The 22641-nt window shown below is 43.7% G+C and overlaps 1 protein-coding gene across 2 annotated transcripts in view; it reads left to right on the top strand.

Annotated features, from left to right (window-relative positions):
- The first annotated feature begins 4082 nt into the window (after nucleotides 1-4082).
- Nucleotides 4083-22641, top strand: part of PTPN4 (protein tyrosine phosphatase non-receptor type 4) — a 92300-nt gene continuing 73741 nt past the window's right edge. Inside the window, exon 1 of one of the 2 annotated variants that reach the window (XM_015868626.2) lies at nucleotides 4083-4211. The gene's annotated coding sequence lies outside the window, so the exon portion shown is untranslated. Of the gene's footprint in view, nucleotides 4212-15885; nucleotides 16014-22641 lie in introns of those variants that run through there. The other variant, XM_015868628.2, reaches the window with a different exon arrangement.

Here is a 22641-nt window from a genome sequence, read left to right as displayed (position 1 = left end):
GTCTTTTTTAAGTCGCTGCTCTGTAACTTCTGGCTCTGAAAGAAAATCGTCTCAAATTCCTGAAAGGTTTCTAGAGTTCAGCCAGATACAGGGCTGGGGCTTCTCAATAGGGATGCTTACAGAAGGGGGAAATAAAATTAAGAATGAAAGCCTGGAATCGCCATGCTTGAGCTGCTCATTTCAGGATACTCTTTTTTACTTTATTTGTAACTACAAAAAGAAATCAATAGCAGAATGGAGCTAATTCCTTATAAACTGAGCCTGTCTGTTTCTTCTGCTTTCTGAGTGTTTCTTTCACTCTTCTTCAGTATTCCAGGTTCCAGAAGTACCTGGAAAATATATGAGAAATTCTCATTTATCATATTCTCATTCTCATCTGATGCAAGGAAAGTGAACTGGGAACAATTACTCATTTCTTATGGGAATTTATGGTGAGAAGTTGCAAAGCCAAGAGGCTTTGGTGGCAATTGGTAGCTAGGTTGCTTAATGATGGACCTAGAAAAGGCAAAAACTATTTTAAAGCATAACATAGCTCAAACTAAAGTTATAGGCCTGTTACTGAAATTACTGGGTGAGGTTCTTTGGGCTAAGACAAACTAAAAGGGCTACATGTAACTAAATGGGCACTTTTGGCTTCAAATCTATGAAAGTGGTTTGCCTAAAATAAGATCATTGTGGATCTCATCTCAAAACTTTGATCCAATGCTTTTTAAGGTTCTAAAAGTGTTTACTAGATGTTTCATTCACTGCAGTGTTTTACTGGGGTTTCTCATGTCCAGTATTCACATTTTAGGGCACAACGGGAAGCAAAAGACAGAAGTCCTGCTTAGGCCATAGTATGAGGCCATTGCCTGATGGTTGTTCGTGTACCTTGGCAGTTTTACTGTTCTTCTACAGTTTCTATTTGGAAAAGGTTTAGTGCTTCAGAATGTCTTTTGGCCTCCTTTATGATGGTTTTATATTTAACTTGGTAGAGTGTATACCGCTCCTGTTTCAGACAGAAGCAGAAAACACCAGTATACCACCAGCAGATGCACAGATGATGTTCACAAAAGGCTCAGGTATGTGCAGTGTGTATGTGGAAATGCAGCCTTGTGGTGCTTGGATGCATATTAAAGGTGAAGGAGTTTGTTGAGAGCTGGCTTAGCAAAATGTGGTCCAGGTGCTATGGCTACTTGTGCTCCCTTCAGCTTCCATTCTCAGTTAGTGTACATAAAGGGCTATCTATTTCTTAAATTTATATTTCAAGAGAAATACAGGCAGCTTCCAAACTGCGTGATCCACGCAGCAAGTTTATTAACATAGATGATTATTACATTGCACTGTACAGCTCAATCGGAGCTCTGTTGTACCAGGTATTGCACAAACATGAAGTGAAAGTTGGTCCCTGCCCCAAACAAGAAACAATTCTGTCCTCGCAGCTTACACAAAGCTTTGCTGAGCAAGCACTCTGAGTATTTCTGACACTGCTGCATTCTGACAGTGATCCCAAAGCCACGTTCAAGCAGGAGCTTGCCTGCCGTGCACACGCCAGCAGCACGCGCCATGTGGGATCTGGCCAATCTGGCTGCAGGGCTGTGCCTGTGCCCCTTGGGTTTCAGGGAGCAAGGTGTGCGTGCTTCAGTGTTGTGCTGAATCAGAGTCCCACTGTATAGAAAGTGCATCTGCCATTAAACATACATCATACTTGCTTTTAGCGCTAAGATTAAGTGCCTTGTCTCCTGCTCCTTTCCCAGCTAAACTCCATTTGTGGTGAGAGTCATCCATCTTGACTTGCTTTAATGCAGTGTTTAAGTGTGTCAGCGAGGCAACAAAGCAGTTTGCATTTGGTATTTCAGTGAGACATTAAAAATCCCATTCACATTTTTAAGTATGCGTTTCTCTCACATAAATTACCACAGCTTGGTTGGCAGGTCCTGAGCGAGTAATAAGGGTTTTGGCACAAACACATACCACAGATCTGCTAAGTAAAGGAAAATCTTTTGTTTGTTCCTACTTTTATGTAAGAGTTGTGAGGCTTAACTTAAAGTATTTGCTAGAAGATGTCATGTTTATTGGCTGTACCTTATTACTCACTAAGATAACAAATCCCCTCAAAACACAGCAGTGATAGTACAGGTCCATCCCCATGCACCTGTGTATATATGAAGCTGTGACCACGTAGCTATGCAGCAGGCAGCTTTTATGACAGGCTGTAGCCAAAAAATTGCTCTTTTATGTGAGAGCAGCCCCTGAGAGGGAAGTGAGCTGAATGCAGTTCTTACATATGAAAGGAATGTGTTCTCTTTCTGGTAAACAATGAGAGTCACACTGCAGTCTGCTTGCTTGCTTTCATTCATAACTCTGGGATGTGGTCACTCTGTGTTTAACACATAACAAGTCGTAATTCTGCAAAGTAAGTTCTCCTGTGCTGAAGCCCACGTTGCAAGCTGGGAGCAATGTCTGTACACAGGTATCACGCCTTGCCATTTTGCTCCATTTGTGCTGTAAGATCACGAGTTGGAGAAGTTAGTTTGGTGTCTATTTTTAAAGCACTCTGAACTCTTGCAGCATAGGCCTGACCTGAGCACACAGCGGGATTCTTCCACTGCCTTTGAATGGAGCCCTCTGTCAGCGATGCATGGCGGGGCTAATCAGGTAATGCGAGGAAACAGCTGCGAAGTGCCCAGCCTTCAGGATCTCACCAATTCTGTGTCCCATTAGCAAAACATATCCTTTAGTAACAGCTTGGCAACTCTGCAGCTAAGGGTCTGTAATGCACAGAGTAATACAGTAAGTCTGTAATGCGTTCTGTGTGCTGCTGCTGCTGGCAGTATTGCAGAGCTGCACAACACGGATATTGGATGTCTCTGGATTCAAACACAATGGGGCTGTCAGTACAACTACGGAATGTAAATGTAAAACGAAGGGGTACGGCTGCTTTCTAGAAATAAACTGGGGGCAAACAGCCATCAAGGAGGGCTAATGGAAGCAAAAGAGAACTGGCACAAGAACAAATGGGTATGAAACGAGCAGGAATAAATGTAGGATGGAAACATAGAGGTTTCCCCAACTTCAAAAGGATGCGATTTTAGAAAGCTGGCTAATTAGAAGAGCGCCTGCAAACTCCCATAGCGTTATTATGCATTTGCTATTTAGGAATTTCATTGCGAAATCCAAGAGCTCGTTCCCTACGTGCCCATTACTTGGTCGAGTTGTGAAAGGCTGTGCTTTAATAAACGGAGATTAAAGATATTTCTAACCAGCCCCGTTTACACGCGTTATAAACGATCACAGCGCCTCTTAGAGCAGTTTTGGGGTGAGGTTTAAGGCTCTAAGGTCCCTTCCAACCCACACGAGACTGTGGTACTGTGACACTGTGATACTGTGACACTGTGATACTGTGAGCCCATCCCGTCTCGCTCTGTGCCAAGGAAGCGGAGCGGACCCGGCCGGCAGCGGAACGCCATGGGAGCGCCACGCACCGCTCGTGATTGACAGCTCAGGCAACCAATCCGCTCTCCAGCACGGAACAAAAGCACCGCCCACCTCGATTGATGTCATGCTCATCCAATCGCTTTGCTCAACACACTTCCAGCCCCGCCCCCCGGCGAATCACACAGCGGGTGCGCGACGAACTCTCGCGAGCTTTCTTAGCCCGCCCCCCTCGCTTTGCCGGCGGGTGACTGCGCAGCCGCCATGTTGGTTGCTATGCTGCCGCTGCTGCCCGCATGAGGCGGGAGGCGGCGCCGATCCTCCTCCCGCTCCCCCTTCGTTCCCCCGCCCGCCCGCGCCCCCACCGGCACGCAGGGCTCCTCGGCACGGCCCCACCGCCTCCCCACGGCGCCGCGTCCCGCGTGAGGAGCGGGGCAGGCAGAGGCCGGCCGGGGCTCCGCCGCTTTCCCTCCCACCCTCTCGGGCTTCCCCGCCCCTCACAGCCGGTCCCTCGGCCCAGCCGCCGCAGTACGATGTGGTCCGTGCCGCTGCGGCGGGGCGCGGGGCGGCTGCCGGAGCCCCGGTGCGCTGTTGCGGCGGCAGCGGGCGGGCCGGGCGCTGCGGGGGATCTGAAGGCGGTGCGGGCCGGGCGCCACTCAACGCGTGCCCGGGCGCGCCCCCGCGGCGGGGGGTCGCGGGGCAGCGGCGGCGAGCGCAGCCCCCGCGCCTCTATCTAACGCGATCCCGCGGCAGCCCCTTCCCCGCTCCATCTGCAAGGACGTGGCTGTTATATGAAGGTAAGGCGGGCTGGGGGCCGCGCCGTCACCCCCGAGTAACCCCTTCCCCCTCGGGTAACCCCTTCCCCCCCTTGCGGTTCGGGGCCCTGCGGGACGGTGGCTGAGCGGCCGCGGGCGATTCGCAGCCCGAAAGTTGGCATCGCCGCGCTTTCTAGGCACGTTGCTCCGGATAAGGACGGGGAAAACGGGTCGGAGCTGGAGCGCGGTCGTTGCGTGGCTCCGGTCCGTTTTTAGGCTCTTCCTCCAGCAGAAGGGTTGTATAACCAGCCGCGCGTCGCCTGCGTGAACCTTGCGGTGGTTCCCCGCAAGGGAGGAACGCTCCTCTCCTCTCCTCTCCTCTCCTCTCCTCTCCTCTCCTCTCCTCCCGCACTGCCCGGCAGCCGCTGGCGGTGGTTGCCGTGTATTCGAATTGCTCTGAGCGCTGCTCAGCTGTGCAGCACATGCGGCCGAACTTGGCGCTGCCGTTCGCACCCTGCGAGGCTTCGGGGGTGGCCGTGCGGTGCTTGTTGCGGCTGGGACATGGAAAACATTCGCGTGGCTCGTGTATTACAGAGGTGCTAATGGCTTTCAGCTGGAGGTTCGCTGTCAGAGGGCGGCGTGCACACGGATTTCTGGTCCGCGGGTATATCTGCTGCTCCGAGCTCGACTCGGTGTGCGTGGGGAGGCACCGTGCCGGCCGTGTGCTGCTTAGGCACACACGCAGCCATCCGTGTGTTCGTCACATCGCCGATGTGTGCTGCAGGGGCACGTGGGAGAGATTAGAATTGGAGAAACCGGCCTTATGTTACATGTGGATTTTGAAGGGAAGTTGTCCAGCTCATTGCCTCAGCCTAAAATGCTCTGTATCATAGTCTTACGGATGCCATTTTTTTCCCCCCCCCACAATGGATTTCTTGCTTCACTGACCTAAAAAGTTGTTTTTACATCTCATCAGAGCTCGGTTTGCACTGCGTTGATAAAATGTGATTCTGGGTGATGAGCTCAGTGTGCACGTGTTTGTTTGCATTTCCCAGCCGTATTTAAGCTGTATGAACTCAGGAACATTAGTGTTGGTGTGATACCCAAAGATAACTGTGCTGTCACTGCAGTTTCTTATTGGCGTAGTTTTTATTTCATGCTTTTGTTTGTAGGCTGGCTTTAAACTCAAATAAGCATTGAAATATAACTGTGTTTTCTTCAAAAGCAGAAGTGCATTAATATTTTATCTCCTAGCACGCTTCCCTTGTCTTCTCTGTGAAGTTTGCTTGCAGTCAGATTCACCTCCTTAGGAATTACTTTGGTGGTTATTTCTTGTTCAGTACGGTTTTCCATGCAAAGCGTGGCAACAAGCGAGGCATTTAAGTTCTGTTGTCCTGCTAAAGCCTAATTTAGGTTGTGCAGAGCGATATTGATTGAACACCCCTGCTAAAAATACAGCCAGGGCTGGGTGTGCTTACAGTGTTGTCACAGGGGAGCAGAGGCTGCGCTGGGATTGTGGGAGCAGAAGGAAGGGCTGATTGTTTGTAGCCACGTCTGTAAAGCACACGGGTAGAAGTGAAATCCTGTAATCTTCCAAGTAATTTGAGCTGCTCTATTGAGTGGGTGAACTCCCTGTTAATGAACGGAGCTGGTTTGGTACTACTTACATCTCATTTTCATTAGTATAGTTTGAAAATACGGTAAGCCAATACTTGCGTGCATTGCTCAGCTCTGTTCCTGCAGTGAGCCCTGGCTGGGCAGAGAGATCAGCAGCAAGAACTGGAGCTGGACCAGTGTTCTGTAGGCACTGCAGCGATGCTTACCAAGAGCACTGCCTGCATGTAAGTGTTGTGTGCTCTGTTGGTAACCCTGTGTGCATGTGGCGTGTCACGCTGGCTTCCCTGAATGCAGAGAGTTGGTGCAGTTGGCACCACAGCAGCGTGTTGTGGTGGTGGGATGGGACTGTTCTGTAAGAGTGAGGGGTTACTAGGAGAGTGGTGAGGCCCTGGAACAGGCTGCCCAGGGAGGTTGTGGATGCCCCGTCCTTGGAGGTGTTCAAGACCAGGTTGGACGGGGCCCTGGGCAGCCTGATCTAGTAAAGGTGTATGTTTGGTGGCCCTGCCAGGCAGGGGGGTTGGAACTACGTGATCCTTGAGGTCCCTTCCAACCCGGGTCATTCTGTGATTCTGAATGACTTGTTCCTCTTTCATCCCAATGCCACGAGAAGATTCCGAGTGTTGTTTGGGGGTTGTCTCCTACTGGGACCTTATTATCCCTGGTGTGTAATCTTAGAAATGCTCTGCCGAATGTACACAGCAGTTCCATGTCACTTTCTGCTTGCATTTAGAAAGTGGACTATGTTCTACAGAGATCTTCTGGAAAACTGAATGCAAGTGGCAGGCCTGAGGAAACTGGAAGGGGTGACACGTCAGGATGGATCCCTTGGTCCTGGCCTGTACCTGGGAACACTTGCTTGCAGCACCCAGCCATCTGCATGAGGCAGGGGTAGAGTGTCTGTAGGAAATTAGGGTGGATGAAAAATGTTGCTCCAGCTTCTCAGTTTATCAAAACAATTAAATAGTAGATATGTGCCATTTCTCTTCTGTCATTGAAGTCACTGTTAGATTATTTTTCTTAAACTGACTGATTTTTTGCTCTGTCTCCCTGGGCCTTCCTGCTTCCATTGATTAGCCGCCCTGCTGCCCCAGCACTGTGCCCTGTCCTTTGGCAGCTTACCTTTGGTGACCATCAGATGAACACTGTGCCTTCGTATCCTGTTCTTTGTGTCACGTTTCTTCCATTCTCACCAATTGTAAGAGTGGTCAAACAAGATGCTGTCAACAGATGGTCAGCTGTTGGTGTTTAGTTTTGTTCTTTAATACCATGCTTTCTCCCTGGTGCTGCCACTTCTCGTGAAATGGTCTCACGGGTTTGATCGGGTTTTATTGTGCTTCAGCCTAAACAACCATAAAAATGGTTAGTGTGTGCACATAACATGGGCTTATTTGGTGTGGACAGAAGGAAGAGCAAAGGTAGAGCAAAAAGGGGAGGGGAGGATGCTGGGGCAGGAGGCAGAACAAAAAGAGCAGCAGCGGCTGATGGGTAACAGCAGGTCTCTGCTGTCTGGGCCAGCTGTTCTCATACGCTTGTTTGGGTACAGAGCTGGTTTTCCTTCGGGGCTTCTAATCCATTGACATAGCACAAGGTAGTTTATGCAGGTTTCTGAAAGCCTTTTGAATTTCCAATGTTTTAAAAAAATTCTGAAATTAATATGATCCATTTTGTGATATAATCACATGCCAGAATCTCCGTTCTTCTTTTTGAGAATATTGCAGTGTTGCTGTTCATCACTTACAACGTAATTACTTCAGGTTTATAGCAGTTACAGAGTTCACAGAAGTTTTACTGGCGTGTTGACGTACAAGAAGGAGATGCTGCTCAGATGTGGATGAGGAGGATATGGCTGGTTTGTGGTGTTCTGTGTGGATGGTGCTGGGATGTCTCCCATGTGTTCTACAGAATGTCAGGTAAATCAGGCAGGCACAACTAAACGACTTCTTGCCTGATGTGTGAGAATCGAAGCAGCTTTTACTTCTTTGGCTTTTGCACCTTGAGAAAAGGAATGGTAGGTGATGCAATTAGAGCTCTGTTTGCACACTTGGCACTTGCGATTATTCCTTGGAGAAGTTGTAAGGCGGCTGTTGAACAACATGCAATTCCGTGTGAGTGGTTCTTGAGATGCTGCCATTTCTGCTGCTCCGTGAGGAAGGGAGAAGCAGCTGATATCCATTCATAAATAAGCAGTCTTTTAATTATGAGTACTTACGATCTTTAATGAAGAATGCTTTGGGAAAGATTGTCAGACTGGGCAGTGAAACACAGTTGCTACTGAAGGGTTCTCAGGCCATCCGTAAGATCGAGGCGATAAACAAAGTGGATAATGCACTGTGATGATGTGTGTGTGCTCCCATTGCTGTTCTGGCCATCCCTCATCTTCTGTAGGGTCAGCTGCTATTCTGAGCTATTCTGTGTGACCAAAGGGCCGCATCTTCAAATGGAAATCAGTGCTTTGCTGCTTGAGATGCACATTTCTATACTCGATTTCTTTTAGTCCAAAATCGTGTCAAAGAAGATTCTGGTATCTTATCAACTTGAGGGTTTTACCTTTAATAGCAAATACTCAGTGATTTTTAATTGAACGCTGAAAACATTCTTAGAGCTGATGCTGCTCTTAGGATGTTCTGCTGTGGAGACCCTGCTTGTGTGATATTTTCCTATTTTGTGGGATCATTTTCATAAACTGTTACTTAAAAAAATCCTTTAAACGTAGGCTCTTAGCATTGCTTTAGTGGTGCTTAGTATGACAGTGTAATACAGTTTGATTTTGTGTACATTAACAGTGTGTGGGTTAAATGTATTTCGTGTCTAACAGATTATCAACTTTTAAAGTTGAGTTCTGTAACCGCTGCAATGAAACTGCATCACTGTGATCAGAGTTACACTGCAGATAGTTTCTCAGATGGGGAAGCTGTTCTCATATAGCTCTTACCAATTTTATTTTTCAGCTTGTGTTTGTTATCATCTTTTTAAGATGGCATCAGTCAGGCTTAAAACCAGAAATGGAAGCTGTAGGAGACAGCTCTCCCTGTAAAGCAGAGCTGCTGAAGGGAGCAGATAGGAGCCTGCTGTGATGCTTTGTCTCTGAGACATGGGAATGTACTTTGTGTTGGGAGAAGGCTGCCACCAGGATTCCTGTCTTTCCTTTGGCCAAAGGAAGGTGGTACTTGCAAGTAGTCAAGCGTGTGGATCTGACGCACTGAATAGCTGTGTTTTATAAAAGAACAGATTCGAGCGTGACATTCAGAAGCTTGTGATCCTTCTTGTCTGTGCCAGTGGAGATCTAGTGCTGAACTAGCCAGGCTGTAACGTAACGTCATGGAGATTTTGTTACTTCCTCTGGCTTCTGAGATTGAGAAATGGTCACTGCCCTTACAGCACACAGAAATACACCGGGCAGTTGGAGTGCAGTTGTGTGTTACCAGCAGTGCTCCCAGGTCTGGATGAACAGATAATTCCCTGATGGTGTTTTGTCAGCGTGTTGTCATAAGCCCTGCCAAACATGTGCAAGCCTGAGAAATCATTCCTTGTACCAGTAAAAGTTGCTGCTAGAAGAAATAAGACTTTTGAAAGTGGTTCAAATGAGTTGTGATACTCCAAAGCGCGACGTTTATCTCGGGGTCTGAGGGAAGATGCTTCCCAGATCATGCAGCTGTCTTTTGGTGCTTTTTGGTTTGGTGGTTTTGCTTTAAGGAACACAACAAAATCATTTTGGAAGGAAAAAAAACAGACGGTAAAAATGGATTTCTGTCCGTAACTTTGTAGAGAAATCAGAACTGGTTTTTGTGGGGGAGAGAGAAGGAGGGGAAGAAGCTGTGGTCTTTCCTAGAAAAAAGTTGGATTTGGAGAGAGTTAAAATCAACATCTGTCACTCTGTGTGTGTGTTGATTCTTGCCACAAACTCCTTTGGTGTCACCTGAATAAGAAGCGTGATGTTTCTGTCTGCATTGTGTACGTGGGGTTGAAGCTGGGCAGCACCAAGGGGCGATGGCACTGCTGCTCTCAGGTCATATGCTGTACAGTGGTGTGTCTGCACTGCTCTGCACTGGATCTCTGAGCTGCCTGTAGCCTTCGTGCTACCCTTAATATGCTTTAGTCAGTTTATACAGTGCCTATGTTTAGGAAAGATGTACTTCAGGAGAAAGGAGGTGTAGTAGTTATTTTCACTTCTTAAAAATGAGATTTAGTAGAAATTGACATATGCTTTTTTAATCCTTGTGGCCTGTAGCTTCCACGTTGTGTGCTTCTATTAAGGCTTTCCTTGAACAGATTTTCTGCTTTTTGGGGAGGAAGGCCGCTATTTGATTGATGCCTTTGTCTGCTCTACTAGCATGCAAATAAGAATGTAGGTTAGTTTTGGAAACCCTAATCTGCAAATAATACTTTCCATGTTTAAGGTTTGCATGTTGCATAAACTGCATGGATGTGTCAGCTTTGTCTGGGCCTGGGTGATGGGCCTGGGAAACCAGGGCAAAAGGAGAACTAACTTCCTTGCAGTGCTTGTGAAGGTAGAAAGTTTAGGAAAGCCTGGCTTATATCTTTTGGTTTATGTCAACAAACCTCATTATCTCATGGGAGGCTTCTGCTGAAATCACTGTGGTGTACACAGCCACAGGAGGGGGAAACTAAAATCCAGAAGTGATTGAACAAGGGAATAGGTAAATAAGCAGTATGACAGACTGCTACTGTAGCAGTTCTCTTGTTACTGTGTTCTTGAATTGCACTGTGAGTGTTTTGGTGTACAGCAAATACTGTTGCTTCTGGTTGAGTTTCTAGAGTCTCCTCTCAACTTGCTGTATATGCAGCTGAGTGAGGAGGGATAGAGCCCTGACGATGGGAAGAGTGAAAATAACCCTTCCATTTATTTTTCATTTTATGATGAATTAAAATATTCCGCAGTAAATAAACCTTTTTGTTAGGAAATAGCTTGAGCTTTTTAAACTGTCCTATCTTCAAACTTTGGAATTAATTTCATTTTGGAAATGGTGTCAGGAAAATGTACCATGTTTTGCTCTGCTTTCTTGTGTGATCTGACCCAGTTAACATTTCTTGGGTCACTTTCACCCATCGGATCCTCTGGTGTTTCAGGGGCTCAAGGTGGTGGTGCTGTGCCTTTTTCCCTGCTATTGCTGTGGGTTGGAGGCCTTGGTTTTCAGCCCCAACTGGGTGCATGTGCTGGGCAGGGCAGGTTGCAGTAGGTGCCCTCTGCTCCTTTGCAATGGCACTTCTGGCTTTGCACAGTCCCTGTGCATGCTGAGGCTGGATTATTTTCTAATTTCTCAACAGTTAAATAAGCTTTGTTGGATTGAATAACTGGTGCAAGAAATATATGAATTAACTCTGCTTTCAAGATCACACCATTTAGAAAGCTGTAAGAGATGCAATAAGAAAGTGAGGCATGGGTAACCACTGAGGGTATATCCACTTGTACTTAGAGCAGAATTCTGCTAGAGAAGACTGAAAAAATAGGCTGAAAATTAACATCTGACAAGAAGCACTGTACGAGGAAATTCCTCCAGGAGAACTTCATTCTTGAGATTAATTAAAAGAAAGATTAGAAAATCTCTAGATAGCTGTAAGCTATTTAATAAAACTGAAGTAAGCAATTAAAATACTCAGTTTTAGTTACCGGCAGAAGCATTGCCTCTTTCCTGTGGTCTGGTTCTGTCACCGTCCTCCCAGTGGTACATCTGTTCTCCCTTCTTTTACACGAGAGCTGTATTTGTGGCTCATTATTGCTAGGTGTTCCTGCAGGACTTCAATAAAAAAGAATCCCTCTCTGGGTAAGGATGGTAGTGGATAATAACTTGTTTGGTGTCGGGAGCACTCATGCGGTCGTGAGAAGGTAGAAATAAAAGTGCTTTGTAGGAATTATACTAACGGGATGTATGTGAGAATAGCTTGAAGGAAGAACTTGATTAACATCTGAGACTGGAGCTGTCATTTACCCACCTTTGGGTAGACCTTACACTGCTGATAAAACTGTTGTTACTTTCTCAAACCTCTGGTTTCTATTTCAGAAATGTAATGCCTTAAACATTTTCCAGACCATCTGTTCAGATGTTTGAAGTTGCTGTCGTTCAGTAGAGTTGTGGTGCCACAAGTAAAAGGAGAAAAAAAGGAATAATCCTTATGTGTTCCAGCTATTGCTGTTATATGCAGCTGCTTCAAAAAAGGATGTTAATGAAGTCATTAGAGAGGAGAGTGCTCTGCTGAGATTCAATGAGAGGTGCTCATTGCCTTCCTCTGGTAGTTCCTGAGAAAATAGATGTGATGTTCAGTAAAAATGAAGGCAGATTAATACAGAAGCTTGTGAAGATAAACTTCTTTCTGCTATTCTATTTTTCAGTTGTAAACATAAAACCACCATCTAAAAATGTGCTTTCCAAACTTATATGGCAATAATCAGTACTCAGGAAAAGCCGTAGTCAACCCTTTTCTTTTGGCAGTGTATAAATATCTTCATACCATTTAACATTAAAAACACAATCGATTGTCAGGTTTTAACACAGAAATGCTAAAAGGGAAGAGATGCCTTTCCTAATAGCTGTTTATTGTATTAACTGTGTGTCTAAGTAGGGGGGGGGGGGAACAACAACCAAATTAAATGTTGACTAATAATTCCTAAAACAAATCAGCTTCATTTTTGTTGTAGCTTCCAAAGCATGGAAATAGATTTCCCCTTTAGCCCACTTCGATGTGTACCACACATAGAAAACAAACCATGCTTTGAAGGCCTCACATCTCTGCAGTAAGGGTGAAGTTGCTCATGAGATGGTGGCCCCATCTCCTTCCCTGACACTTCCTCAAGGTGCCTTAAGCATTGACAACAAAGGGAATGAGTGCATATGAATGGAGGCATTAGGGACCCTAGTCTCAAGCCTTTCATACCTTTCCTGTGCTTGCAGATAATCATTAGGAGCATATGTATAGTAAACGTTGTTATTTACTGTTGTGACCTAAAATCAATGGGGAATTCTGCTTAAGAAGTGTGTTTCTTCAGTGTCTCTGATCTAATGGTTGCATATTGCATACTTAGACGTATGCTGAATAAAACAGTATCATCCTGATCTGTAGTAGATAAAAGGAGGAGTGACAACACTTTAAAATGTTTAATAGCCGATTCATATTTTACAGCAGAACATCCTTCAAGAGCATGCTAAGAGGTTGGAAATAGTATTAGCCATTAAATCCTCTTGGTCATGTTTCAAGTTCAGGTGTGACAGTATTGTGTATTGCTGTGGTGTTATAGGTACTCATGTCCACCAAACAGCCGCTTACATGCTTGTGCTTCAGAAAAAAAGCTGAAACGTTCTGTCGACCTTCTCAAACTTCTTTTGGCAATGCTGAGCTTTCCATTTATTTTGTCCCTTGTTTAACAGTTTTTTTGTGTGTGTTTTCCAAAGCACTTCCATTCACCATTCAAGGGATTCAATAGAATTCTAATAGGAACTGCACATAAATAACTACAGAGATCAATGCTCCAATTCAGCCAAGAGTTTTTTTGTGACTTCAAAAGCCACAAGAGCATTTATTATTAGAACCACACAATTGACTTTTCTTGTATTATCATTTTGCATGGTGATTTGGTTTTTACCACCACAAACAAGATGTTCAGTGGTTTCATTTGAAAATGATGAAAATCATTTACGTCCTGAGTTCCGTGGCAGTTTAATTTTTATCTCTTCTGTGGAGCCACATTCATGTCTATGTGCTTGTTCAGCACTTTGCAAAGATTCAGCAAAATATTCACTCGGAAATTTTTCCTCAAAGGTCAACCAAATGTTAAGCACAGTGTCCTATTTGTGTACTGTAATGAAAACTAAAGGAAATTTCTCAAGTATGAGTTGTTGAATTACTTTTTGTATTTCTGACTGTATTTGCAAAACAGCACGGCAGAAAGTTGGTGCTTTTTGCTGTAGGAGCAGCTGGAGATGGCTAACAGAGAAAGTATGGTGTGAAACCTAGGGGAAATGTATCCAAGTTGAAGGAGGGAAGATTTAGGTTGGATGTTAGGGGGAAGTTCTTCACTAGGAGAGTGGTTAGGCCCTGGAACAGGCTGCCCAGGGAGGTTGTGGATGCCCCGTCCTTGGAGGTGTTCAAGGCCAGGTTGGACGGGGCCCTGGGCAACCTGATCTAGTAAATGTCTATGTTTGGTGGCCCTGCTAAGCAGGGGGTTGGAACTACATGATCCTTGAGGTCCCTTCCAACCCGGGTCATTCTGTGAAACCCAGCTGTGGCTTCAGTCATGCTGGCTGCCTGGGAATGTGGCTTTAGGGCAGTTCCTGTGTCCCATTTTGGGCATGTAATGGTATGGTTTTATCACCTTGGGTGGAGTGCATACCCAGGGGGAAATGGAGCTTTGTTCTGGTTGTCGGGAGAGCATTTGTACATCAGCAGGTTTTTCTGCATTGATGTTTTGGTTTTCACAGTTGCTGATAGATTGGAAAGTGAAATCCAGTTACCAATAGGGGCTTCTAGGTGGCAATAGCCTTCCCTAAGCCCTCCGATCACCTGATCCCTGCTCACCAGCCAGTCCTTTGCTACAAGGAGAGGATGCAGCTGGGGCTAGGAGCTGCTTTTTGGAGTTTCAGTTTTGGAGGAAGCTGGCACTGACACTTTCCCCACCACTGCCCCAGTCACCTCAAGGCAGTGACCAGCAGCGGGGTCCTCCTGTGCTCAAGCATTTTCTGACACCTGAGAAACATTTCTGTCAGCCAGGCGTGGAGGTGAGGAAGCAGTGTGTGTGTCTCTGGTCCTTTTCTCTCCTAGCACTTGGAGTGGTAAGATTACACAGGTGATGGTTTTGATACACCTTGAGAAGGGCTTTGATTGTGGTGAGGAGGAAGAGAGGCACCAATAGGACACTGTGAGAGCACAACTAGTAATGCACAGTGCCGTGACTGCAGTTATGTTAATGCTCAGTGGTTCTTTTATCACAAAGAACTACATGCATTTAAGATTTGAGTACTGTTGTAGTGTTATCTTAAGCGATAAAGGAAGTGAATTCAGACGTGCTCTTAGTTCCTCAAAGCTCTTCCCCATTTCCTTTTACCGCTTCAGATTGCATTTGAGTCAGCTGCTTTCAACTTGACACTTATGTCATTCAGACACCCGCAAAGTTAGTGTGCTAATGTCTGCTTTTCAGCTGACTGATAGGTACACCAAAGCCTATCCTATTTTGTCACTGCAACATGAAGCTTCTTTTAATTTCCCTGGCTGTTCAGCATTTAAGGAAACAGAATAATAATGTTGCTGGCATAATTTGTTAGCCTGATGTCAGAAATCTGTTAAATGTGACTTTCCTTCCGAAACAAGGCCCTTTCATTCTGTAGCCCTTCTTGTCTTCTCATAGATGCTTGGCATTTGACTAGAGTCTAAGCTGGAGTTAAATGAAAATGGGCATCTACAAATATGCATATATTCTTATATATGCATATATACACATATATACACATACACATCCTTAGAGAAGCTTTGTTCTGTTAAGAGATATGATGGGCTTGTTGAATCTTTTAGTTTTGTGTGGATCTTCCGCTTCTTTTTATGTCAGTAAGACATACAAACACCTCGTGTTGTCGAAACCAGCCATTATCCTTCCCTTCTTCCATTGCTGCTTTTCTGCAGCCAACCCCAAGTGAATCAGGGGAAAGAACAAAACCATCTGGCATTTGTTTTGAATGCAGGAAAGAGAAAGGGAAAGAAACAGGTAAAAGATGGGGAAGATTGAGAAAGAAAGAGTCTTCTTAGCCCTTGTGGGTAGTTCCCAGAAAACCTGAGGAATTGTTTAGAGTTGTTGCTGGTATGGAGCAATGCAGATTTTATTGCTCAATGCTACATGCTGTTTTATAGCTTCACCCAACACGCAATCCATTTTATTGAACATAATTTCAAAGTGGCTGAGGTTCCTTAACTAAGCCTGTTTATAGAACAGGTGGTTAGAAATTTACTTCAGAGACAAAAATATAGTCCTAAATTTAGACTAAATTCTTCTCTGGCCACTTCATTTACTCTATTCGTACTTAACCATTCTGTCTGCAGAAGTGCCTTCTTCTGCCTGACAGTTTGTCTGTGGGAGTGCTGCTGTCCTCTGTGTCAATTCTTTGGAAAAAAGTAATATCTAACTGATGTTAGATTTTAAGTTTCTCGAAAAACATTCCACCAGCTATCTATGGAGAAGTTAATCATGCTTCAAAGTTCTTGCGGACTATTAGACCTTCACTTCAGGTAACATAATCTGTTTCTTTGTGTTATGATTATTGGACTTTTAAAGATATTTCATTTCTGTCCTCGTTAGTGGTGAAACAATCTCTTGGCTGTTCTTAGTTCATCTGCATGTTTTTGGAGGCTTGGTCAGCTAATCCATTTGAGGTTTTGCAACACAAAGTGACAGGAGAGCAGACCTGCATCTACCGCATATGGGCTGTGTGCCCGACTAAGCGTCCTCATACGAGGATTTCCCTCTGTACAACAGCACGATGTAGCTGGTTTGTATTTGCATCTTATGAACTGCTGAAAATATTCTTTCCTTCCCACTTACCTTCTATGATCTTCTTCAGAAGAATTGGTGTCTGACCAGTTTGCATGTTGCTCTATCATTGTAATTGATTATCCCTGATTGACAACATGCAGAAATTGTCAGGATCTTGCAGAAGAAATGCATGCTTTTCAAAAAATAGCCTAAGTTTTTTAAGAGTAAATGTTGGCCTTGTGTTCTGACAGCACTGGTAGCACTTCAGAAAATGTTTTTTTTCTAAATTGTCTGTATTACTTCGAATGAAGTGGATCTTAGGGTCAGTCAATCAGTAAATATACTAAAGATCTGAATGCATTGCCTGTGAGGGGCTATTTAAAGGTGAAAACTGCCGAGATTAGTAAAGAAAACATAAGTTGGATCAGAAGCTGGCCACATAGAAGACTAAAAATGGCTATAATATAAGAGCAAGTAACAGGATGGTGAGATTATTAGTCATGCTCTTCAAAAATCAGTCTTGAAATTATTTCTGTCTCATTACATTCACTAATAATTTTCGTGCAAGAATTATGTCTCTTCTTATTAAAAGCTGTAGACAAGGCAATTCAGAAAATCAAGGGTTTTGGAGGACTGGATTGTTCTGTAAGGAAAATAAGATAAACTCATACATTTGGGCACTCAAAAGCAAGCATGATTTAATAATACAAGATCTAGTATTTAAGACGTCAGGACATTTCTTTGGCTTTAGGAATTGCACTGGTAGTAGTTCAAGTCACCTTTCCCAACATGAAGAATGTGGAAGGTTCACCTGGCAACTTGTTATCCATGGTTCACTGTTACTGTTGCACTCAGCCTGTGTCTGCAGATGGTTTCATTTGCTGATTTGGTAACAGCGCAGAACTGGGGAGTTTCATCCACAGCACCAAGAAGGGGGAACTGCAAGTACATGGGAGAGAAAGCTTCAGCACAGAGTTTGTATGTTTTGTTTTGTAAACCCGTTGAGATAGACTATGGTGGGATTCATTACAGCTGGTAGAGCGTAGAATTAGGATGCTTTTTAATGTATGCTCAAAAAATGATCTTCTAAGAAGTACTGATTTTCAGAGAAGATGATTATCTCACCTGATTGTTTTTCAGGCCTTCCTCAGTGTTGTATGAGAACATACCTGGAAGCAAATATCATTCTTTGCAAATATGTATAAGTTTTGTTAGTTTTCTTTTCCCTATCCCTGGTCACAGTTTGGCTACTATATATAAATGATGCACTTCCATAGGTATTACGGTTCCAAGACCTGTACTAGTGCCTTGTGTAATGCTTTCCCATAGCACTTTAGCTCGGCCCTACAGAGTTAAGCCCATCTCCTCAGTTCTCCCTGAGTGCAATTGTGAACATCCAACTCTTCCTTGAGCACTGATAACCCTCTGCAACAAGGGTCTCTGTAATTGTGCAGGTTCCTAAATGTAACTGATGATGGAGTTGTTCAAAACATTATTAATGCATTGCCTTGGAAGGGGAGTGTATAGATTCATGGACATCCTAAGAGCTGTGTTAATATAGCAGAACTTGTTCTCAACAATAATACCAGTGGATGCGTGCTTGTAGCTTACAGTGCAGCTAATGCATCTCCCTCAACCTGCACAGAGCCTACTGCAGTTCCTACAGCAGGTTTTCCTATATTTCTGTTGCCTTTCCAGTTCTTGCGCCTCCATCAGCGCTGGCAGTGACCTATGACTGCAGCCAGGGTGAGTTGGGTTGCATTTGAGAAACTGTAAGAAACAGCTTCGGAATCCATCTCTGCCATGTGGGATTGTCAGGTAGAAAGGAGTGTTTGTGCAGTTGCTTAAAAATACATGTTGGATTTGTCTATCCCAGCCTACTCCTGCAGGTCTGTTCCAATAGCATTAGATGCTCTGTCACAAAAATCTTTACAGCAAAGCGTTTTTAATCTTTCATGTATTTTCATACAGCAAAATGCCACGTTTGGTGTTTTCTTGGCAAAAGTAATGATGCGTATTTTCAATGTGCGTTAATTTAAAAGGGCTGCACTTCAGCAGTGCTCTCATGAATAGTAAAGCTGATCGCGCAGTAAGAAAGCTAAGAGGAGGCTTCTGCTAGAGAGTTGTAATTGTAGACACATGTGTAGGCACCAGTTAAAACAGGAAGATTTGTCTTTCTGGAATGGCCTGCCAGGGTCACTGCTGAAGATAAAATCCAGTCTTTCCTGGGCTGTGTTGTGTGATTGTGCGCCAAAGATGATATGCTGTAGGGATTGTTATGCCAAGTTATGTGGGATTTAAGGGTTGCTTGTTAACTAATGGAATTTTTTGTCTTTTAGAGTTGCATAAATGAACCTTTCTTCTAAGAATTTCTTTTGTTTCTATATTGATATTCCTTGTTTATTTGTACCGTCATCATCATTTTTCTTTTCCTCTCGCTTGTTAATTCATTTTCATACCATGAAGAGGGAAAGTCTGCTTCAGAATGACTGGCACAGCATGTCCTACAGATAAAGGAGTCCAGTGCTGTGTTGGGTCAGGTTAAAGATGCAGGCTCAGTGATGCTGACAGTGGTTAGTGACATCAGGTGTAAGGAGCTGGCCCTGTTTAAACTGAGCCTTCCTCTTGCAGAAACATAATAACTGGCATTAAGTAGGTTTCTGTTTTGCTTGCTCTTTAACACTGCAGATAGGAATGACTGTAGGTTTTATTTAGTGTGACGGGTAACTCATTTTCAGTGCTCTTAATAAACCTTGGTGAGTTTCCTCTGTCCTTGAGGTAGTGAAGACAGGGATTGACAAAGGAGGAGGCTGCTGTGTTACACAGTGTGTTGTGTGAACTCCAGCATTCACTGTCATGGCAAAAGAAAGAACAAGCATAAATTTGAAGTTAAGTGAGGCTCATGTTGTTATTAATGTAGGGCATGTAAGTAACAGCCCTTATTCCAATGCCAGTGCCTGATAAGAACAGTGAGATGTATGACCAGTGTGGGCTGCCGCCACTGACTCACTGTGCAACGACAGGCAAATTACTCAGTTTTCCGCATCTCCTCCTGCTTCATAAATGAGAAATATTGTTTCCTAGTAAAATATTCGAGATTTTTGGATAAAAGGAGCTTATTTTTCTTGTATACCTATTGTGTACATAAATTTGAAGTGAGAAAGTGCAGCAAATACTGGCTTCTGTGCAGGTCTCCTACCAGTACAGACAGAACAGTGGAGTCTCGTTGCTTGTTTTGGGTTCTGTTAATGCATCTTGTATTCCTGAAAACCTTAGTAGAGCACAAGCCAAAAGAGCTGTTCAGGTTTGATTTGGTACTTGTGTTTGTATTCTGTTCAAGCCTTTTTACTATTACTATCTGTCTAGCTAAGCACAGCTTCGATCAAATGTCTGATGCGTGCATTGATTATTGACCATCTAGTTTTATTCTGTAGGCCATGCACTGTGCCACCTTCAGATGAAATAGTACAGGGAGCCTTATAGAGAAGTTTTCTGACAATATCCATCATCTCGTTCACATGATGTCTTTGGCTGTGTTATTATATCACTCAGTTTCTTTGGAATACTTGACCTTTCAAGCACAATCTGCATTAGCTCTATAGTCTTAATCTCTCTCCTGGCACCTCTTGAAACAAAGTACACATTAATGATGCAGATACCACAAAGCAAATCACATGCCACTTGTTTCTTCCCAACTATTCTTCATTGTCATTGTTTGCTGTATTGTATGCGTGTCCTTGTGTTTTCTGTGGTGAAAGGGACCTGAATAATGCAGGAGCTTTTAAGGGGGACAGAGGGAGATAAGTAGAGAAATGATGCTGAGGTTTCAGATATACAGAGGAAGGTTTAGCTAAACATAAAAAAGAGCACCACTATTTCAGCGCTGACAAGTGGATGTTAATTTTTGGCTTTGATGCATGGTTTGGTTTTTAATGAATTCAGGCTTATTTTGTGATAGTCTGTAAATAGCTGTGGAAGTGGTGGAGGATACATGAGATGTCTGGTCTCTGGTGCTGCAGGAGAGAACGTGCTGTTGGCTCTTTCTGTAAATGATTGCCTCTGTATTTCTGCGTCTTTATCTCTTTCCATTGCATTTATCATCATCCTTCATCCTGCTTTAATTTACTGAATTTCTTACACTTTCTCTGTAACAAGAGCCTACTTTGACTTCATTGATTACTGTGTTTAGCACCCCATTTTACCCAGCTGTCCTGCCCCACACTCAGTGAATGCACAATCTGAAACTTCTGTTTGGAGTTTCCTTTCACGTTTTCCCCCACATTGTCACTGTTATCTACTCTTTTATTGTTCTTTTGAAATTGCTTTTGCTGAAATGAATGATCTTCTCTTGGCTGCATTCAATGCCTAAACTCCAATTTGCCATTTGGACCATGATTCTGACCAAACCCTCTGCATCCTCATCTTATGGCCCCTCCTGTCTTCCTTATGCTGCCATAGTGCTTAAACCACACAGAGAACCATGGCAGGGAGTTGGTCTGACTGAAAAATAATGTTGCCAAAATGGTGTTGTTTCTTAATTCTCCACTCTGGTTCACCATATGGCTGTACAAATGTCCATGTCAGCAGTAGGGAGAAGATGATGCAAGGCTGGAAACAAGTGGCCAGACACAGGAGTAGGTCAGGAATGCTGCTTTAGCTGGCAGTGCCAGGTTATGTCAAATAAAGAGTTCATCGGAGTAATGCCTAATAGTGCCTGACGTGATCACATCTTTTTGAAATCCTTGTATCTGTTGCTTTTTTCCTTAACTTCTTTCTCTCTCTCCCCTGTTGTTCAGTGCATTTTCCAAAGCTGCTTGTTCACCTTGTTCTTATCATTGCAAGTGATCAGTAGGGCTATCAGCAGAATAATTACAAAAAAAAAGAAATCCAAGATCTGATTCTGGAACGTTGAAATATGCATTTTAATTGAAATTACAAAACCAAACATTTTCAATTCTGAGCTTAGACTGAGACATGCAAGTCATATGGAATAGCATCAGAATCGTGTGCTCCCTCAGTTGTCAGGTAAACAGACGTTCTTGCTGGATCCAAGACCATATGTAATGGTGCATCTGCCTGCATTTAAGTGTCAAAATGTTTCAGCCGAAATAAAAATATCTTTTGTTGTTCCTCAAAAGTTCACGAATTCTGTTCCTTCTGTTGCTTATTTACTTGTATCTTGGGAAAAATACAAAACAGAAAACTCAGTGTTCTTGAACAGTGTGATATGCTCCATTAATACAGATTTTTCTGAAGCTTTGCTTTGGTATTCAGCTGTGCACGCTCTTTCAGGAAGAGATGATATTAATTACCCTCTGGTCAATCACATGAGCCAGAGTTTATCACATTGTCCTTGCTTTCATTCTGACTATTGGAATCCTGCTTATTGACCTTCAGAATTTCCTTTTGTTTCTAGGACAAAAGCATCAGTCTGGTTCTTTGGGAAATTAAACTCTGAAGTAGAACAAAAATCTGAGTTTAATACAGAAACAAGTGTGTGTTTGCTTGGACTGTAGGTGATCACTTGGTGTTATGGCTTTTTTCTTTCTGGTAAATAGGTCATTCTCCTGAGTTTAACATCAGCATCTGATGCACTATCCTGCTGAGGGTGAATTATTGAATTCTTATCTCTTTAAGTATAATCCTAAAGCAGAAAATGAAAACGCTGTTCAGTGGCAGGTAAAATGTAAATATCTGTGACTTCTGAAGCTTTGTCCTGTCGCTTCTTCACCATCCCCCAAAATATACCAAGGCTTTGTAATATTATGTGTGCATTTCCCAAGCTGATACTGCTGTGCTAGGCTCACAGTGCTCCCTGTCTCAGAGGTAATGTTGGCTACTTCCTCCTATTGCGTGTTGTCTTTATAGCCTGTATCCATCCTGTTCTGCTGGTACCAGTAATATGGATTCTCCTGCAAGCTCTGCTCCATAAGCTATTCCCCTTCTGAAAAGAAGGTATGATCTTCATTGAGGAACTGTCCTCTAGTTCCTGGGATCATATTTTTCTTGAATTGCTATTTGCATAGATGGTGATTGTATTTTCTTTACCTAAATATTACTGTCAAATAGTCAGTTGCCTTTGTTGCCTTGCATAGATTGTGTGCTTTCTATAGATGTCATACTCCTATCTGCAGCTGTTCTGAAAATGGGCACCTAAATGAAAGCTTTCTGGTCTCCAATAAACCAGCCAGTGTTCTATTGCAAAGCAGTTTGTGTTCTCTTAAATTTCTCAATCATATTCGATAGAAAAATGAGAGGGGCTTCTGAATGAAGACAAAAAATCAGGAAAACAAATAAAGTACAAAAGCGAATTTCAGATAAATATTCAAACAACGCTAATTTTAAAACCCTTCCTATCACCTGTGGTTAAAAATTGAACAGTCC

This window comes from Coturnix japonica, chromosome 7, assembly GCF_001577835.2.
Source record: "Coturnix japonica isolate 7356 chromosome 7, Coturnix japonica 2.1, whole genome shotgun sequence".
In the NCBI taxonomy this organism is placed as follows: domain Eukaryota; kingdom Metazoa; phylum Chordata; class Aves; order Galliformes; family Phasianidae; genus Coturnix; species Coturnix japonica.
Note: the sequence above shows the minus strand (reverse complement) of the source record. Positions and strands in the feature narration are given on the sequence as shown.